Consider the following 19,550-nt stretch of genomic DNA (forward strand, 5'->3'; position numbering starts at 1 on the left):
TTGGTTCCCTGGGGTCCACAGACTCACCCAGTGGTCATGGTCCTAACCCCCAAATGTGTAATTTTAAATGGACATACTTGAGGATTGGCAGAAACCTTACATTGGTTCATTGGCCTGCAGAATGAGAAGTATCACAGTAGAGAAGGCTCAGTGCAAACCTTGAACTATCCCTCCAGCCCATGCAGATAAGACAGAACAGGAACTCCTTTTCGGAGCCTGTACCCACCTTCCCCTGAGCATGAAAATAAAGGAAAATCTTCCTTCAAAGGAAATTCGAAGCAACTAGTTAGCCTCAATAAGGGAACAACTTAATAAGCAAGAAGGTAATAGTAACTTAAAACAATAGCCAAGGAAGTTAGAGCCAGCAGATGTTTTGTTTCTTATAGAAACTAAAGGTAACATCCTAACATATGTCACTGAGTTGTTTTTCAAAAACCCAGATCCCCACCAAATGGATCCATTGGCACTCAGGCCTCAGATAAGGAGGAAATGAGGACTGAACTCCTACCGCCGTTCTTTGTTCTAAATTTCTTCCTAAGGGGCCTGGAGAAGGTCACACCCGTGAGCCAGAGCTGACATTCTTTTTTAGAGACAAACCTTTGCCTCCTTAACTAATTGCAAATGTGAAAATCTTTGAGTCTACCACCAACCTATGGGCTCCTGCTTTGAGATATCCCACTTTTTTAGGTCAAACCAATGTGTAGCCTCCATGTTTTGCTTTATGACTTTGCCTGTAACCTCTGCCTCTTCACCTTTAGAAACTCTTACCTGTCAGTCATCTGGAAGTTCTGGTCTTAAGTATGAGCTGCTCGATTCTTCTTGCTTGGTGCCCTGCAATAAATACCTCACTTTCTCTTGATGCTATGCCAATGTTAGCGTTTGACTTTGCTGCCCCGGGCAAGTGGACTCCAGTTCAGTTTGATAACAAAGATAAGTAAATCAAAACCAATATCACATTCTGGGGGAAAACAGCAGCTGAAAATATCTGCCTCTTCCATGGTCGTATTCCCACATCCAGGGGCAGGCCAGTCCTGGAGAATCAGGACAATTCTAAAAGGCCATCCTTCATCTGGAGCCCTCCATGAGATTGGCTGGGACCATTGGTATGACCGTGTCACACTCCAATTCTCCTTCTGCCCAGTCTGGCTTTCTCCACCCCTCACAGGTGTTGATTCCCAAGAGTCCCTCCCAATAACCTTATTGCATATGAATACATATTTCAGAATCTGCTTCCTGGGAAATCTGACATGACAGAATGAACCCACAACATTCATTACCAGAAGATGCTCTGCCTTTGAACTGGCCTGCCCATGGGCTTTTCCCTGGACTTTGGGAGCCCCTCTAATCAAAAGTTAATACCCAGAGGCTCAGAGGTTTCACTCAAACACTGCCCAGGAAGGAGTCACTGAAAATCCTATGAGGAAGGGAAGTGGGGGAACCTGGGAGGAAGGAAAGTACACAATCTGAAAGATGTATAAATACAAGGTTTCCATAAGTTTGGGGCTTGAATCATATACCTGAGAGAGAGAGATTGCTAGGAATGAAAAGAAGCAAGCCACAGCCTTTTATCAACTACCTAAGCCAAGCAGTGGGCAGATCTACCAGCTGGCCATGCAGGGAGTGCTGAATGGCTGTCAGTCTTGTGGGCAGGACGTCCCAACTATTCTGACCCGTCGCCGCCATTTTGGGCACAGAAGGGAGGACTGTGGGGCAGTCAGCCTCAAGGCACTTAGTCTTCTATTCCTTTTCTCTTCCTTTCCAGTTCTTTAAACTGAGAATCAGGGTTTATGTCCAGTCCCAGAGTGACACTTAATTACACCACTTTGTTCTCTCTCTCTCTCTCTTTTTTTTTTTTTTTCTGAGATGGAATTTTGCTCTTGTTGCCCAGGCTGGAGTACAATGGTACAATCTCGGCTCACCACAACCTTCCCCTCCCAAGTTAAAGTGATTCTCCTACCTTAGCATCCCAAGTAGCTGAGATTACAGGCATGCACCACCACACCCTGCTAATTTTTGTATTTTTAGTAGAGACAGGGTTTCTCCATTTTGGTCAGGCTGCTCTCGAACTCCCAACCTCAAGTGATCTGCCCGCCAAACTGCTGGGACTACAGGCGTGAGACTATAACATGGTCCAGCCCTGATGCCTCCCTTTTCCTCCACCCCCATCTAAGTTGAGAAGATTCTTAGCTGTAAAACTGTCATGAGCTGACTGGAGAGGTCTATATTTTGAGCTTTAAATGCAACTGGAAAGCATATTTTTGCTCTGAAAGTGCCCAGACACAGAATAATTTAAACAATTTCTAATTTCCACTTTCTACAGGAAGAAAACCCACCTGAGAGGCATTTTTTTCTCTTACTCGGTGTCTCAGTTTCCTAGGGCTGCTGTAACAAAGCACCGCAAACTGGGTACTTAACAGAAATGTCTCGTCCCATAGTGCTGGAGGCTAGACATCTGCAGTCAAGCTGCGGGCAGGGCCAACCTGCCTTTGAAAACTGTGGGGACCCTTTCTAGCCTCGCTGCTAGCTTCTGCTGATTTGCTGGCAATCTTTGGTGATTTGATTTTTGGCTTGCATCTGCATGACTCCACTCTGCCCTCATTGTCACATGGTGAGGGAGAACCCTGTGTGTCTCTGTGCCTTCTCGTGGCCATCTTAAAGGACACCAGACAGATTAGGGGCCCACTCTATTCCAGCATGACCTCATCTTAACTAATTGCATCTGCAAGAGCCCTGTTTCCAAATGAGGTCACGTTCTGAGGCACTGGAGGTTAGAACTTTAGAATATGAACTTGGAGGGCATGCAATTCAACCCATAATACTCAGTGAGGATTGCATTGCCACCCTTTCTCTGAACCCCTGGTAAAAAGAAAAGAAAGAAATCGTGCTTGGGATGAAATGAAAGGTCAGAATGATTGGAAATCTCACTCTTTCAGGCACTCCTGGGTGGTAGTTGATTGGGAGTCAGTAAAAAAAGAAGAGCTCAGCTGGGCACGGTGGCTCACACCTGCAATCCCAGCACTTCGGGAGACCGAGGTAGATGGATCACCTGAGGTCAGGAGTTCAAGACCAGCCTGGGCAATGTGGTGAAACCCCGTCTCTACTAAAAATACAAAAATTAGCTGGGTGCGGTAGCGCGTGCCTGTAATCCCAGCTACTCAGGAAGCTGAGGTAGGAGAATTGCTTGAGCCTGGGAGGCGGAGGTTGCAGAGAGTTGAGCACTCCAGCCTGGATGACAGAGCGAGACTCCACCTCAAAAAAAAAAAAAAAAAAAAAAGAAAGAAGGAAGAGAAGAGCTCAGGCCGGACGCGGTGGCTCAAGCCTGTAATCCCAACACTTTGGGAGGCCGAGACGGGCAGATCATGAGGTCAGGAGATCGAGACCATCCTGGCTAACATGGTGAAACCCTGTCTCTACTGAAAAAAAATACAAAAAATTAGCCGGGCGTGGTGGCAGACGCCTGTAGTCCCAGCTACTCAGGGGGCTGAGGCAGGAGAATGGTGTGAACCCGGGAGGCAGAGCTTGCAGTGAGCCGAGATCTGGCCACTGCACTCCAGCCTGGGTGACAAAGCGAGACTCCATCTCAAAAAAAAAAAAAAAAAAAAAAAAGAGCTCAAATATGTTATTAAATACAAGCTAGCCAGCAGAGTTGTTGGATGATTACAAGACATCTAATAAAAAATCATATTTTCAGAAGACATTATTCTCTAAGTAAGTACCAAAGGCTAGCACCATATCTGGGCTTGCGGAAATAAAATGTTTGATTTCAATGTTGGTCTAGTTCAGAAGAATGTAACCTGCTTAACATTCACTAGAATTTTTATCTGTGCTCTTCCTTGTCACAGAATGTTATCCAGGGCACTTTGACCCAGGAATAAATGTAGTATAATATACTAACATTTATCAAGTGCTGATTTTGTACCAGGCACTTTTCTAAGAACTTTATCTGTGTATTTAATCCTCACAACAATTCTCTTATTGCCATTTGACAAATTAGGAGATTGAGGTACAAAGAGGTTACACAGCTAGGAAGTGGCAGCATGAACAACAAAAGAAAAAATTAGATAAACTGGACTTCCTCAAAATTAAAAACTTCTGTGCATCAAAGGACATTATCAAGAAAGTGAAAAGGAGACATGTATAACGGGAGAAAATATTTGCAAATCACATACCTGATAAGTGTCTAATATCCAGAGTATGTAAAGAACTCCTATAGTCCAGCCTAACATGAAAAGGACTACCCAATTTTAAAAATGGGCAAAGGAACTGAATAGACATTTTTCCAAAGATGTACAAATGGCCATCAAGCACCTGAAAACACACTCAACATCATTAGTCATTAGGGAAATGCAAAGCAAAACTTCAACCAGCTACCACTTAACACCCATTAGCATGGCAGTAATCAAAAAAATAGCCAATTACAAGTGCTGGTGAGGATGTGGAGAAATTGAAACTCTTGTTCATGGCTGATGGAAACATAAAATCGTGAATCCACTATCCAAAAGAGTTTGGTAGTACCTCAAAGAGTTAAACATAGAACTTTCATTTGACCCAGCAATTCCAGTCCTAGGTATATATCAAAAGAATTGAATACAGGTACCGAAATCCTTGTACATGAATGTTCACAGTAGCACTCTTTAGAATAGCCAAAAGGTGGAAACAACACAAAACTGCCTCAATGGATGAGTGGATGAACGAATGGTGGTATATATATACAAAGGAATATTATTCAGTCATAAAAAGGAATGAAGAACTGACACATGCTATGACATGGATAAATCACAAAAACATCATGCTCAATGAAAGAAGGCAGTCACAGAACAGCATACACATACTGTATGGTTTCATTTATTTGAAGTATCTAGAATAGGAAAATCCATGGAAACAGAAAGCAGATGGATGGTCTCCTGGGAATGAAAGTAAAGGGAATGGGCACAACTGCTTAATCGGTACAGGGTTTTATTTGGCAGTGATTAAAAGGTCTTGGGACTAGATAGACGTGATTGTACAACATTGTGAATGTACTAAATGCATTGAATTGTTCTGTTTTAAATGATTTATGTTATGTGAATTTCACCTCCATTGAGAAAAAACTTTATTCTACAAGCAATGGGACATAGTAAAAAGGTTTAAAAGCAGGAGAATGCCCCAAGTTCTTGTATTTGTAAAGTCATTCTGGCTCCTTTGTGGAGAATGGACTCTTGGCAAGGGTGGAAAGAGTAGGGACATGGAGGCACTCAGGAGGCTACTACAACCATCCAAGTGAGAAAAGGGTGCCTTTAACTTTGGTGCTAAGAAGGGGTTAGGGAGAAGGCATAGGAGGAGGAATCAGCACAGTTAAGTGTTAGATGAAGGAGGAGTCAAAGATGGCTCAGGTTTTCAGGTGACAAACCAGCAGTGTACCCTTTAATTCAGGTAAAAAATACAAGAATAAGATTGGGTGGGAAGTTTGGTTTTAGACTTAAGGTTGAGAGTCCTGTGACACATTCAAGTGGAGCTGCTAATTAGGAAGCTGGAAATACAGAGCCGAGAGCTGTTAACCTTCTGGTGGCTAATGAAGCCACAGGAGAGGGTGGGAGTGCTTAGGGAAAGAGTGTAGAATAAGAAGGAAAGATGGCTTACAACAGAGCCTCAAGGAACTGCAAATTTTATGGTTAAGTAGAAAAGGAGGAGCAGGCAGAGGAGATTAAGATGTGCCAAAAAATAGAAGAACAGAAGAAAATCAGGGGGTCAAAGGAAGAGAATGTTTTGAGAAGAATGAAGTTAGCAGTTGTATTGAATGCTTCTGAGAAGTGAAGTGTCCACTGACTTTAGTAACATGGGAGTAATTGTCACCTTTGTATGGAAGGATGGGGAGGAAAGCCAGAGTCATTAAGTCAAAGAGTGGGAACTGTTATTTCTTCACCCTCTTGGCTTCCAGGTCACTGTAGGATTGTCTTAGATTTTGTCCTCCGACTTCTCACTCCTCATTCCTTATTCTTCATTTCTTTCCCTGTGATGCACAATTTTTTGCTCCTTAGTTCAGCTAAAATCCAGGTCCTTGTCTCATGACCAAGACAAATTAGGCATGCAGACACACTGAAAAGTGAGGAGGGTGGAAAGGAAAACCCTCAACAAGAAGGGTCCTGCATGCAGGTTTTCCACCTCAAAAATTGAATACTAGGCCACCACACACATGAGTCGAAGAGGCCCAGCTCCCACCTGCATAAGGCACGAATTCCTGGTGGCTCCACCCCATTCTTCCAGTGCGCATGCAGGCCCTTAGTCTGAGCCACTCCACATTGACTTATTTTCCTTACTGCACATGTGTTAAGGGATGGAATTTTCCAACCAATCTCGGCTCACTGCAACCTCTGCCTCCCGATTCAAGTGATTCTCCTGCCTCAGCCTCCTGAATAGCTGGGTTTACAGGTGCATGCCACCACGTCTGGCTAATTTTTTGTATTTTAGTAGAGACAGGGTTTCACCGTGTGGCCCAGACTGGTCTCAAACTCCTGAGCTCAGGCAATCCACCTGCCTTGGCCTCCCAAAGTGCTAGGATTACAGGCATAAGCCACTGCACCTGGCCCACCGTGGGCATGTTAGGGAAGCCCCCTGTGCACAATGACCTGGATGGCATTTGGCTGTCTCCTGCCTCTAGCATTCCCCACCTAAAGAAATACATCTAACTGCCATTAGAATAAGGATAATGATAAGGATGAAGACTAATCTTAACTGCTTCCTGCTGACAGGATATGCTGTTTTGGGAAAATGGTAGTCAGAGCTCCCTCAGAGACCTATGTAAGGGTCTGGTAAAAGGGGTCATCGTCCAAGGCTCCAGTTGCATGACCATTTGGAGTTTAATGGCCTGAAGGTTAGAAGAGACAAACCAGGTTATTAGAAGACATATATCGAAACAAAACAAGAGGGCGAGGATGGCTCAAAAATCCCAAGGCTGCTGATACACCCAGATAACTTGTGACTATAGTTATGCTTGCTAAGATTTGGATGCATGGGGCTTGGCTTTGGTTAGCTCCCTTGCTCTTATTTTCTCAAAAAAGGAAACCTCCAGGTGATGGGCACCCTATTTACTCCTATTACCTGGAAGGATTTGTAGGATAGTTCCAGAACTAGAATATTGATCCAAGTGCTTATCCTTCTTTAAGTGCATTAATTAGAGCTCTTTCTATAGACATCACACACAACACGTATATAACTATACAGAGAAAGAAGATCTGATAGCTATAAGACTTTTTATTTGCCAATCTCCTAATTGTATTATTGGCCTCCAGGTGGGGCCCTTTAAGAGCAAGGCTAGGAAAGCATGCTGTTTCCGGGGCCCAACAAATAGGTATTGCTGGAAGACAAAAACAAATTTTGAGAGGGACCTATCTGTTTTTAATTCCTGGGGTTCCATAAGGAAAACAGAGGTTTCTCCCAAAATGGAATCCATGGCACCTTTTCTGTTTTTTCCAAGGAATTCCAGGCCACCAGAAATTATATTAGAGTCTCTCATGCATTCATTAAGAGTGGCAGTGCAAAATGGAGAAAAGTAATTCAGTCAACTTTTTCTAGCAAAACAAGATCCAAGAAGAGAAAAACATAAAGTCCTTTTAAATATGCCTATAACTGGGATATCAAGTTTTAATTAAGCTGAGTGCTCTTTAAGAAAGTCCTGGTTGGGTGTGGTGGCTCAAACCTGTAATCCCAGCACTTTGGGAGGTCAAGGCGGATGGATCACTTGAGGTCAGGAACTCAAGACCAGTCTGGCCAACATGGTGAAAGCCTGTCTCTACTAAAAATACAAAAATTAGGCTGGGCATGGTGGCTCATGCATGTAATCCCAGCACTTTGGGAGGCCAAGATGGCTGGATCACCTGAGGTCGGGAGTTCAAGGCCAGCTTGACCAATATGATGAAACCTTGTCTCTACTAAAAATACAAAAATTAGCTGGACATGGTGGCATGTGCCCAAAGTCCCAGCTACTCGGGAGGCTGAGGCAGGAGAATTGCTTGAACCTGGGAGGTGGAGGTTGTAGTGAGCTGAGATCACACCACTGCACTCCAGCTTGGGCCACAGAGTGAGACTCCATCTCAAAAAATAAAATACATAAATAAATAAATAAACAAAAAGCAAAAATTAGTCAGGTGTGGTGGTATGCACCTGTAGCCTGTAGTCCCAGCTACTCGGGAGGCTGAGACAGGAGAATTGCCTGAACCTGGGAGGTGGACGTTGCAGTGAGCCAAGACTGGGCCACTGCACTCCAGCCTGGGTGACCAGGGCTGACATTCCCGACCCCTTAGAGTGTCAGGGTTGGGGGATAGGGTGCAGTTTCCTCTGCCTTAAGTCTGAGGACAAGAAGGCTCAGAAACAAAAGGGAAAGAGATTTTTGAGTCTGCATTTTACTCACCATTTTTCAGGTCCCTATATGGGCACCAAAATAATGTGGGATTTTTTGCTCCTTAATTCAGCTAAAATTCAGCTAAAATCTTGTCTCAAGAAAAATTAGGCATGCAGACTCATTGAAAAGTGAGGAGGTCATAATTTATTAAGTGAAAAGAAAAACTGTCAACAAAAAGAGGGGTCCTGCACATAGATTTTCCACCTCACAAAATTGAATACCAGGCCACCACACACAAGCTGAAGAGGCCCACAACACCCCTCCATAAGGCGTGAATTCCTGGTGGCTCCACCCCATTTTTCCAGTGCACATGTGGGCCCTTAGTCTGAGCCACTCCACGTTGATTTATTTCCCTTACCGCGCATGTGTTAAGGGATGGAATTTTCCACTGTAGGCATGTTTAGGCAAGCTCCTTGTGCACAATGACTTGGACAGCATTTGTCTGTCTCCTGCCTCTATCACCTGGATGACTTTCTTTATGTCTCTCCTTCTTCTTAACAGGTAACAGACCCACCTCCCAGATTGGGCACAGAAGTTTGAGGCAAATTTGTCTCTGGTGCAAGGGCATGGTTGCCCAGGAAGCACATTCAATATTATTTTCCACTTTCTAGTACTAGGGCAAGAGCCACCATTCACACAAAGCCCTAGTAATCAATGGTGTGCTGGTAAGTGTTTAACAACCAACTCTCCAGGTAGGAAAAAAAAAGGCCCTACTTTTCAGCATTTGCTAATATCTGTGGTGTAAATTCTCTCAACATGGCCAATTTCAAGCCACTGTGAGGTGACTGAACTTGGAGATAGGAAGCTACACGTGGAATCGGCTATTAAGAGCTGGTACATACCGGCTCCAGAACACCACTACCTCTGCACCTACCTCCAAACTTCTGCGTGGAAATCAGTTGTACATTTTTTTTTCAAATCTACTTCCTCCAGAATGTTATCAACAGATTTGGCTTAAGAAGCATGCTTGACACATAGGAGCTATTGAATTGTATTTGTTGAAAGAGTGAAGGAATGTACGAAATTGTTTCATGCTCTACTAACTGTGTGTATATAGCATGAGGCAAATGGTACTCATTGAAGAAAATATAGTTTATTTGAAAGGCAACCTAGACATAGAAAGTGCACTGAACTTGAAGTCAGAAAACTTAGGTTTAAGACCTAGCTCTGTCACACATTATGAATCTCACTCAAGGTACGTCTGTTAATGGCTGTGGACTTGATTTGGATCATCTGTAAAATGAGGCTAATAAGAATGTGCCAGAGGCTGCTGGCAAGATGGCCAAATGGAACCGCTCCGGTCTGCAGCTCCCAGCAAGACCAACACAGAAGGTGGGTGATTTCTGCACTTCCAACTGAGGTACCCTGTTCATCTCCCTGGGACTGGTTAGACAGTGGGTGCAGCCCACGGAGGGTGAGCAGAAGCAGGGTGGGGTGTCACCTCACCCAAGAAGTGCAAGGAGTTGGGGAGCCTCTCTTTCCCAGCCAAGGGAAGCCATGAGGGACTGTGCTGTCCGGCCCAGATACTATGCTTCTCCTACAGTTTTTGCAACCCACAGACCAGGAGATTCCCTCGGGTGCCTACACCACCAGGGCCCTGGGTTTCAAGCACAAAACTGGGCTGCTGTTTGGGCAGACACTGAGCTGGCTGTGGGAGTTTTTCTTTTCGTACCCCAGTGGCGCCTGGAACCCCCGTGAGACAGGCCCGTTCACTCCCCTGGAAAGGGGGCTGAGGCCAGAGAGCCAAGTGGTCTCACTCAGCAGGTCCCACTGGAGCCCAGGAAACTAAGAACAACTGGCTTGAAATTCTCACTGCCAGCACAGCAGTCTGAAGTCAACCTGGGACGATTGAACTTGGTGGGGGGCGGGGTGTCTGCCATTACTGAGGCTTGAGTAGGCTGTTTTCCCCTGACTGCTAAAAAGGCCTGGAAGTTTGGAAGGGGCAGAACTCAACACAGCGCAGCAAATTGGCTGTGGCCAGACTGCCTCTCTAGATTCCTCTTCACTGGGCAGGGCATCGACCCACCCAGTCAGGGGCTTGTCGATAAAACTCCCATCTCACTGGGACAGAGCACCCGTGGGAGGGGCGACTGTGGGCGTAGCTTCAGCAGATTTAAATGTTTCTGCCTGCCAGCTCTGAAAAGAGCAGCGGATCCTGACAAAGAGGGTTCTACCAGCACAGTAGAGCTTGAGCTCGGCTAAGGGGCAGGCTGCCTCCTCAAGTGGGTCTCTGATCCCTGTGCCTCCTGACTGGGAGAGACATCCCAACAGGGGTGGACAGACACCTCCTACAGGAGAGCTTCAGTGGGTATCAGGCCAGTAGCCCTCTGGGACAAAGCTTCTAGAGGAAGGAGCAGGCAGCAATCAGAGGAGGCAGAGAAACAGGAATGCTTTTACACTGTTAGTGGGAGTGTAAATTATTTCAACCATTGTAGAAGACAGTGTGGCGATTCCTCAAGGATATAGAACCAGAAATACCATTTGACCCAGCCATCCCATTACTGGAGTATATACCCAAAGGATTATAAATCATTCTATTATAAAGACACATGCACACGTATGTTTGCTGCAGCACTTTTTACAATAGCAAAGACTTGGAGCCAACCCAAATGCCCATCAATGACAGACTGTACAAAGAAAATGTGGTACATATACACCATGGAATACTATGCAGCCATAAAAAAGGATGAGTTCATGCTCTTTGCAGGGACATTGATGAAGCTGGAAGTCATCATCCTCAGCAAACTAACACAGGAAGAAAAAACCAAACACTGCACGCTCTTACTCATAAGTGAGAGCTGAACAATGGGAACACATGGACACAGGGAGGGGAACAACACACACCAGGACCTGTCAGGAGGTGGGGGGCAAGGAGAGGGAGAGCATTAGGACAAATACCTATTGCATGCGGAGCTTCAAACCTAGATGACAGGTTGATACGTGCAGCAAACCACCACGGCACATGTATACCTATGTAACAAACCTGCACATTCTGCACATGTACCCCAGAACTTAAAGTAAAATTTTAAAAAATTATACAAGAATCTAGAACCAGAAACACCATTTGACCCAGCAATCCCATTACTGGGTATATACCCAAAGGATTATAAATCATTCTACTATAAAGACACATGTACACGTATGTTTATTGCAGCACTGTTCACAATAGCAAAGACTTGGAACCAAACCAAATGCCCATGAATGAGGGACTCAAAAAAGAAAACGTGGCACATATATACCATGGAATACTATGCAGCCATAGAAAAGAATGAGAACATGTCCTTTGCAGGAACATAGATGAAGCTGGAAGCCATCATTCTTAGCAAACTAACACAGGAACAGAAAACCAAACACCGCATGTTCTCACTCAAAGTGGCAGTTGAACAATGAGAACACATGGACACAGAGAGGGGAACATCACACAGTGGGTCCTGTGGGGGCTGGGGGGCTAGGGGAGGGAGAGCATTAGGACAAATACCTAATGCATGCAGGGCTTAAAACCTAGATGACGGGTTGATAATTGCAGCGAACCCCCATGGCACATGTATACCTATGTAACAAACCTGCTCGTTTTGTACATGTATCCTGGAACTTAAAGTAAAATAAAAAATTAAAACCAAAACAAACAAAAAAAAGAATGTGCCTGACATAACAGGAGTGTTGTGGGGATCATATGAAATTATATTGAGTAAAAATTCTATGGTGCTATTTTATTGGCAACACTGCACAGCAGAATTGGAAATTCAAAAAAGCTATGAATCTGTTTGTAAGAATATTCACCAAAAAGTAAAGTTAATAAGTGTAACTATAAATTTAGTGTAGTGAGCACAGGCACTGGATCAGATGGATATGGATTTGAAAATAGTCTCCACCACGTATTTGCTCTGTGGCCTGAGAAAATCACATCAATAACATGGAGATAATAATACTTGTTTCAGAGAGTGATTGCAAGAACTACAGTTAGATAGTATATCAAAGTAGGCTAGGCTATACTATGGTAACAAATAGCTCTTAAATCTCAGTGACTTCAAACAACAGGTTTATTGTTTATTTCCTACTCATAATATGTGTTTACTGTGGTCCCTGCAGACTAGTTTTGGTGGGAGGGGGATCTAGTCTACATTGATCCAAGACACAAGTGGACAGAGCACCCACAATCTGGAATGTAGCGACCTAGGTTGAGGGAAAGCGCCTTCTGGAGGGTCTGAATGGAAGTGATACACATCATTTCCATTTAGATCTCAGTGGCCAGAACTAGTCATATGGCCCCACTGACCCTAAGTTCGTCCCCCTTGTGCCCAGAAGGCAGACAGCCAGAAATATTAGGTGGATGGTATAATGCCTACCACAGATAGCACACATGATTACCCTTGGCACAAAATGCCCACTCAGATGTTCCTCCCTCGCACACAAATGTTACACACACACACCTTTTTTTTTTTTTTTTTTTTTTTTTTTGAGAGTCTCACACTGTCACCCAGACTGGAGAGCAGTGGCATGCTCACAGCTCACTGTAGCCTTGATCTTCTGGGCTCAAGTGATCCTCCCACCTCAGTCTCCCTAGTAACTTGGGCTACAGGTGTGTGCCACCATGTCCAGCTAATTTTTTTTTTTTGTATTTATTGTAGAGATGGGGTTTCGCCTTGTTGCCCAGGCTGGTCTCAAACTCCTGGGCTCAAGTGACCTGCCTACCTTGGCCTCCCAAAGTGCTGGGATTACAGGCATGAGCCACTGTGCCCAGCCTTTCCTCCCTTTCTATGGAGGAATAAGATGAATTTAACCAATATGCTTGAAATTTATTTGATCAGCATATACTGATTAACTACTTAAAGTTTCCCTTTGAAATTTTGTAAATGTGAAAGAGGGAGTTTTAAAATAGGTCCCAGAGTTCCTTTAAAAGAAGAAATATATTTCATTTAACAAAATGCTCAGAAAGCCATTTTGTTGTGGAAAAGTAGCCCTCATGCCTCAGTGGCTGTACTAGGAAAAGACACTAAGCAAAATTATTGTACATATTAAAGGGAAAAGAATTTCAAGTTTCTTGAGGCAGCCTGGGAAACGTTATAGAATAGAGACTCAAACATTCCATTTTAAATAATCTGCAGTGGTACATGCAATGTAACACCTCCCGCAAAGCTTCAACAAAAACCTGCCACGCTTTGGGTAAGCAGTGTTTGTTGAGGGGAAATTAAGGCAAAGTAGTGTTTGTTGGGTTAATTCAGGACAAGAAGCAAAGAAAGCTTTAAGCAAGATAAAAAATCTAGCAGAAAACTATTGTAAACAGCATATACCCCTGGGAATCCTCAGTCATTCTGTGGGGAAATGCTGAGTTTCCAAGCCCAGCATATGAAATATTTCCATTTAAATGTTAAAGGAAAAAGTGACCCCACTAAACTGAAGGAAACGGGGCTCTCTAGGCTTCTGAGTTTTAAATAACCAGTATAGCCCTCCGATATTGGCGGGTTACTTTGTAGTTGGTTAGCATTTAAAAAATCATAGTTGAAGCCGATTTCTTTGACAAATGCTAGCCTCTTATTAAGCAAGTTCAGTATATAAAGTATTGAAATGAGTTCCCTGCAGAGACTTTGCTATTATAATACAGGAAGTCAGGCAACCATTTCCCTGTGCGGTTGAGATGGGAGCTGCTCCAGCCTTTCTTCCCGAGCATCCCTCTGTTCTCCTAATGAAGTCACTCTGTAACCCACAGCCCTCCAGGGCAGCTGAGCCAGCAATAAGAAAGGAGGTTAATTTACCTCTACCTGCCTCCTGTCAAACAGAAAATCACATTTTTGAAATCCACACGAAACTTAGGGTCGTAATAAGCTTATGGGTGAAGAATGTAGGTGGTTTGGGCTCTTTGTAGAACAAAACTAGTCTCTGTGAAGAGGTTGCAGTGAAATAAACATTTTATGGAGCCCTTCCTGAGGTGGGTTTTTTGTTGTTGTTGTTTTTTGGAGGTAGGGCCTACTTAAAATTTTTGTAACATATCTACTTTTAAAACATTTGCCCGTCTTTACCCATGAAGTATTAAGAGCGCTTACTGGAGGGTTAAAGTGCTTATTAGTGGGAGTTCACCTCATGGCTGCATGGCCAGAGAAGCCCTGCAGTGGGAAAGGGCTGCCCTTGTTTTCCTGCCAGATCTTGAAGGCCTGGCCAGAGCATGTTACCCTCTTTAAGCATTTTTCTTTTTACTTTCAATGAGGGCTCAGGCTTATAAAAACATCCTATGTCATCCTCAAGGAAAACATAAAAATAAATGATTGTGAATGGCCAAGGAAGTCCATCAGGGAGGAAATATAGTGGAGAGAAAAACAACTACAGGCTCTCTCATCAACTGTTGGAGAGGCAAGAAATATGGCAACGTCAGGGTGAGTTTTTACTCATCCTTGACCTCTGTCTGGAGAGGGGCAGTGACTCCACCTCCCGCCCAGGACAGGATGTTGTGGACGTGAGGAGGGCAGCTCTGGGCACAGCACCTACCTGAGGCCATGCATTCCTTCTAAGCCTCTCGGGCACCTGGGAGTGACTTTTGGAATACAGGATATCTGTTAGTCCACTCACTAAATGCTACATCTTGGGCAAGATCTGTAACCCCCAGGGGCCTCGGTTTCCTCAGCTGTAAGATGGGGCTGAGAAAAAGAGCTTGTAATCCCTTACCCAAGACCCTTGGGTCAAATGTGTCTCCGAATTCAGGATTTTCAGATCTGAGAAAGGCAAGAAGCTGGCCCAAAGTGTCCATTTTATGTACTACACAGAAAAGAAAAGAATTTCACATTTCTTGAGGCAGCCTGGGAAACTTCCTAGAATAGAGAAAGTGGTGTCTGGAGCAGTACTTGCAATCGAATACACTGAGAGACACACTGAGGATGGAGGAGTTTCCACACACTGAGGATGGAGGAGTTTCCACTGAGGCTGTGGCATGTCCTTGTCCTCCACAGCTGTTTTTCCACCCACTCTAACACATGACCTTAGCCGCTAACTGCTCCTCCTCATCCCTCTTAATGAAATCCAAATTGCCTGAACAACGGTGGTTGATGTGCAAGAAGAATTCCTCTCTCTTCTAAAATCCATCCCTCATCTACTATTCCTGAACTTCCTGAATTAGGGCTGACCCCCCTGCTAAGGCCCTATAACGGCAACAACAACAACAACAACGGCAACAACAACAACAACCACAGCAACAAACAACAAACCAAAAACCCTCCCTCCTCCCCAAGGTATTTGAGAACACTCCTTTCAGGGACTGCTCCTGCCTGGCAGTCTGGATGAAAGTCTATGGTCATGGTGTTCTGGTTGCGTTTCCTCCACAACATTCATAGTTCTGCAGTGAGACATAGGAACACCTGTGGTGCATAGGAATGGATAAAAAACACAAAGAGCCTCACTGAGGGAAGGTGTGCTGGTAAATGACTGATGAAAATGTCCCATTTTCAAAGCTTTTGAATTTTGGAAACGAGGATGTGAAATTGACGACCTTTGGTGCTATGTGGTCGGGTTGATGTGAAAATGAAATGAGGTAGTACATGAAAGTATTTGGAATAGTATTGGGCACACAGAACTTAATAAATATTTGCCATGGTGATTATGCTGAGAGTTTTGTGTAACCAAGGAGCTGTCACATTGGGGTTCAGACTCACGGGTGCAGAGAGGGACCACAGCTTAGGACAACGCCATGGGAGAGGGCATCTTCTCATCCCTGCACCCTGAAAAACTTTGCAAGGGCAGGTTTCCAGCCATACCTGCATCTGGCTCTAGGCTGCCTGTTTCTGGGAGAGATCCTGTGCATCCTCAGCAGCTCCACATAAAGGCTCTGAATGCAGCCTGTGTGCAGAAGACTCCAGTTTCCCAGTTATCCAATGATTTATTTTTGTACAAGGCAATTGTAACAGGACTGAGCCCATAGCTTGAAGAGCAGCCCAGGATTCTTGGGCTTCTTACTGAGGCACATAGATAGAAAGAATATATTCTTTTGATAGAAGTATAAGAATATAGAGTGATATCATCTTAAATTGTACTTCAAGTTATACACACTATAGAAGTAAACATAGCTAAAAACATTTAAAACAAACTTGTACAACCCGTGGCCCATGCGTTGCACAAATTGGTATACTTTCTTGCAACATTATGAGTTTTTTTGTGATTTTTTTTTTTTTTTTTTAGCTCATCAGCTATCATTAGTGTTAGTGTATTTTACAAGTGGCCCAAGACAATTTTTCTTCCAATGCAGCCTAGGGAAGCCAAAAAATTGGACAACCCTGATTTAAAACATGGCCCATAATTTAATCATCCACATATTAATGCATTTAACAGTCAGTGCCCGTGCACCTGTATGGCCCAGGCACTGATCTATGCCCAGGAATTCAGAGCTGAACAAAACAGACAAGTGTCTCCTCCCATGGAGTTTCCATCCTAGTGAAGACAGTGGACAAATAACTAAATAATATAATTGTTAATTGTGGTGGGTGCTAGGAAAAAAACAAAGCTGAGTAATGGAGCTGGGAGTGTCTGGAAGTGGGTATTTTGAATGGGGTAAGTCAGGAAAGGTCTCTATGAAATTATCTTCAACAGTTGAGAAGGGGGTTGGAAAGAAGCTGGCTCATGAAGAGCTCAGAGACGAAAGTTCTTAGCAGAAGGAGGAGCAAGTGTAAAGCCCCTGAGGCAGAAAGGATTGGAGATGTTTGGGGAGCAGCCAGGAGAGGCATGTGGATGGAGCTGGGGATTGAGAACAGGAGGTGTGGTTGGAGAGGTGTGCAGGGGCCTGCTCCACCGGCTCAGATCCTGCAGGCCATGCCAAGCAGTGTAGATAGTAAGTGTAAGGAGTAGCCACTGGAGGATTTAAGCAAAGACATGACACAATCTCATTTATAATTGCTTGAGGAGCAGGATAATTATTTTCTATAGTTCCATTTTTCACACACCCTTACGGGAATTTGCTAGGCATAGCTTTTAAAAGGCTCTGAATTCATTCTTGTGACTGTATCTGGTATTCTAGTAGTCACCTAGGTCACTAACAGTGCCTTGAGTCACCGTCTCCAAAATTAAGCCATCCCCACATATGAAAACCTGTGACTATCAGACTTAACGCATATGATGTCGTGTGGCTTTTTCTACTGTACAAATAAAACACCCTTACATTAAATATAAATGCACATTAAATATTTAGCAAACATTGTTTAAGGAATGATGCACGTGGAGCAAGAAATAAATGGCATAAGCTCCCGACATACAGGCCACATAATATCACGACAATTCAACCTTACCTGTCACTACTTAGCTTTCATTTTCCTTCTTGCTTTTAGGAAAAACAGCCCTAGCATTCCCTAACTCCTGACGCCTCGCTGCATCACACATCCACCTTTTGGGTAGAAGGAGACTTTGACACCCAGCTCAAGACTCTCGGAGGTTATAGATAAGCAACAAGGGGAACGCAAGGACCAGCCAATCTGGATTCAGTCCAGCAGCTGCCCAGTTGACACCTCGACCAAAGCCAACTTCTCACTCACCTCCAGCATAGTTACTATCTATCTAACTGATGATTTCTCCTTCCTTTCAATGAAAGCTTTACCTACATAAGTGGCTTCTGTTTGCCTGGGAGACAAAGTGGGTCACATTCACAGTAGCACTTTATATTGATGACTATTGTCTCCACTCATGTGGGGCCTCTAGTTCTCCTCCAAGTCGCTCCTATCACCAGAGGCACCTCATTTATGAGCTAAACCTCCATTGCCTGCTGGGGCCACCTCTGCCTGCACAGCTGCACAAGGGCCCTTCTTCTGTTGTCACAGCCCTCAGATGAGCCACTTTCACGGGGAACTGTTGCACCAGATACTGCAGCTCTGCACTGGCCTACAACCACCAGGCACCATTGAAGCTGGGCCTCCACTGTTGCCAAACATTATTGCCAACATATGCACTTTCAGTTCATGTTGTTGAGGGTTTTTTTAGCCCCTCCTTCCCCTTTCCATCATGTTCCACTTCCAGACTAAGGCATGAGACCAGGGGAGGTCATAAAGCTGGACTGGAGGATAAATATAAGTTGTAGATGTTCTTCTGTCTTTTTTGTTACCCTTCCTCTCTGAATACTGGAGTAGTATAATAGCACCAATCACATATGCTTGCTTTCCTCACTTCCTGGTATCATGCCCTGTGTTAATCCCCTCTCCTTGAATGATGGAATGTCATTCTGAGATTATGAAAAAATTGTAAGACTTCAGTGGAGCCCTGAGATGACTGCAGCACCAGCCAACAGCTTGATTGCAACTATCACAATAGACCTTAAGCCAGAACTATTTAGTCAACCCACACCTTGATTCCTGACCCAAAGAAATAATGAAATAATACATGTTCATTATTTAAGTCACTAAGTTTAGGGATAATTTGTTAAGGAGCAACACAAACATAGACACATAGAAGGATATAAATCAAGTGTAGAGCTCAGGGATTATTTCATAAGGTAAGCACACCTCTACAAGCACTGCCCAGTTCCAGAAATGAACATTGCCAACAGCCTCGAAGCTCCCCTCGTGCTCTCTTCCAGTCATTATCTCCCAAAAGGAACTGTTGTTTTCATATTTAGACCTTAGAATTATTTGTCTACTTTTGAAGTTTATATAAGCAGAATCATACATGTGTTTTATGGCTGGCTTCTCTTGCTCAGCATCATCCTTATGTGATTCATTCATGTTGCTTCATGTAGCAGCACTCATTGCTGAACTATTCCACTGTGGGAATAGACCACATTTTATTTTCCATCCCACTGTTGATGGACATTTGGGGGCTATTACAAATAATGCTGCTATGAACATTCTTAGACACATCTTTTGGTCAACATATGTCAGTATTTCAGGCTGGGTATGGTGGCTCACGCCTGTAATCCCAGCATTGTGGGAGGCCAAGGTGGGTGGATCACTTGAGTCTAGGAGTTCAAGACCACCTGGGCAACATAGCGAAACCCTGTATCTACCAAAAAGTACAGAAAATCAGCCAGGCAGGATGGTGTGTGTCTGTAGTCCCAGATACTTGGGAAGCTGAGGTGGGAGAATTACCTGAGCCTGGGAAGTTGAGGCTGCAGTGAGCCGAGATCGTGCCACTGCACTCCAGCCTGGGCAATCGGAGTGAGACCCTGTCTTAAAAACAAACAAAACAAAACAAAATATATATATAAGTATTTCAG

General features: G+C 44.1%; 1 long non-coding RNA gene across 1 annotated transcript; it reads left to right on the forward strand.

The window, feature by feature from the left end:
- Positions 1-8,809: 8,809 nt before the first annotated feature.
- LOC140710210 (uncharacterized) lies at positions 8,810-17,966 on the forward strand. The gene is made up of 3 exons (XR_012091147.1): positions 8,810-8,878; positions 9,573-9,709; positions 17,677-17,966. It is a non-coding gene; the product is annotated as an uncharacterized lncRNA (long non-coding RNA).
- Positions 17,967-19,550: the final 1,584 nt, after the last annotated feature.

This window comes from Chlorocebus sabaeus, chromosome 25 (genome assembly GCF_047675955.1).
Source record: "Chlorocebus sabaeus isolate Y175 chromosome 25, mChlSab1.0.hap1, whole genome shotgun sequence".
NCBI lineage: Eukaryota > Metazoa > Chordata > Mammalia > Primates > Cercopithecidae > Chlorocebus > Chlorocebus sabaeus.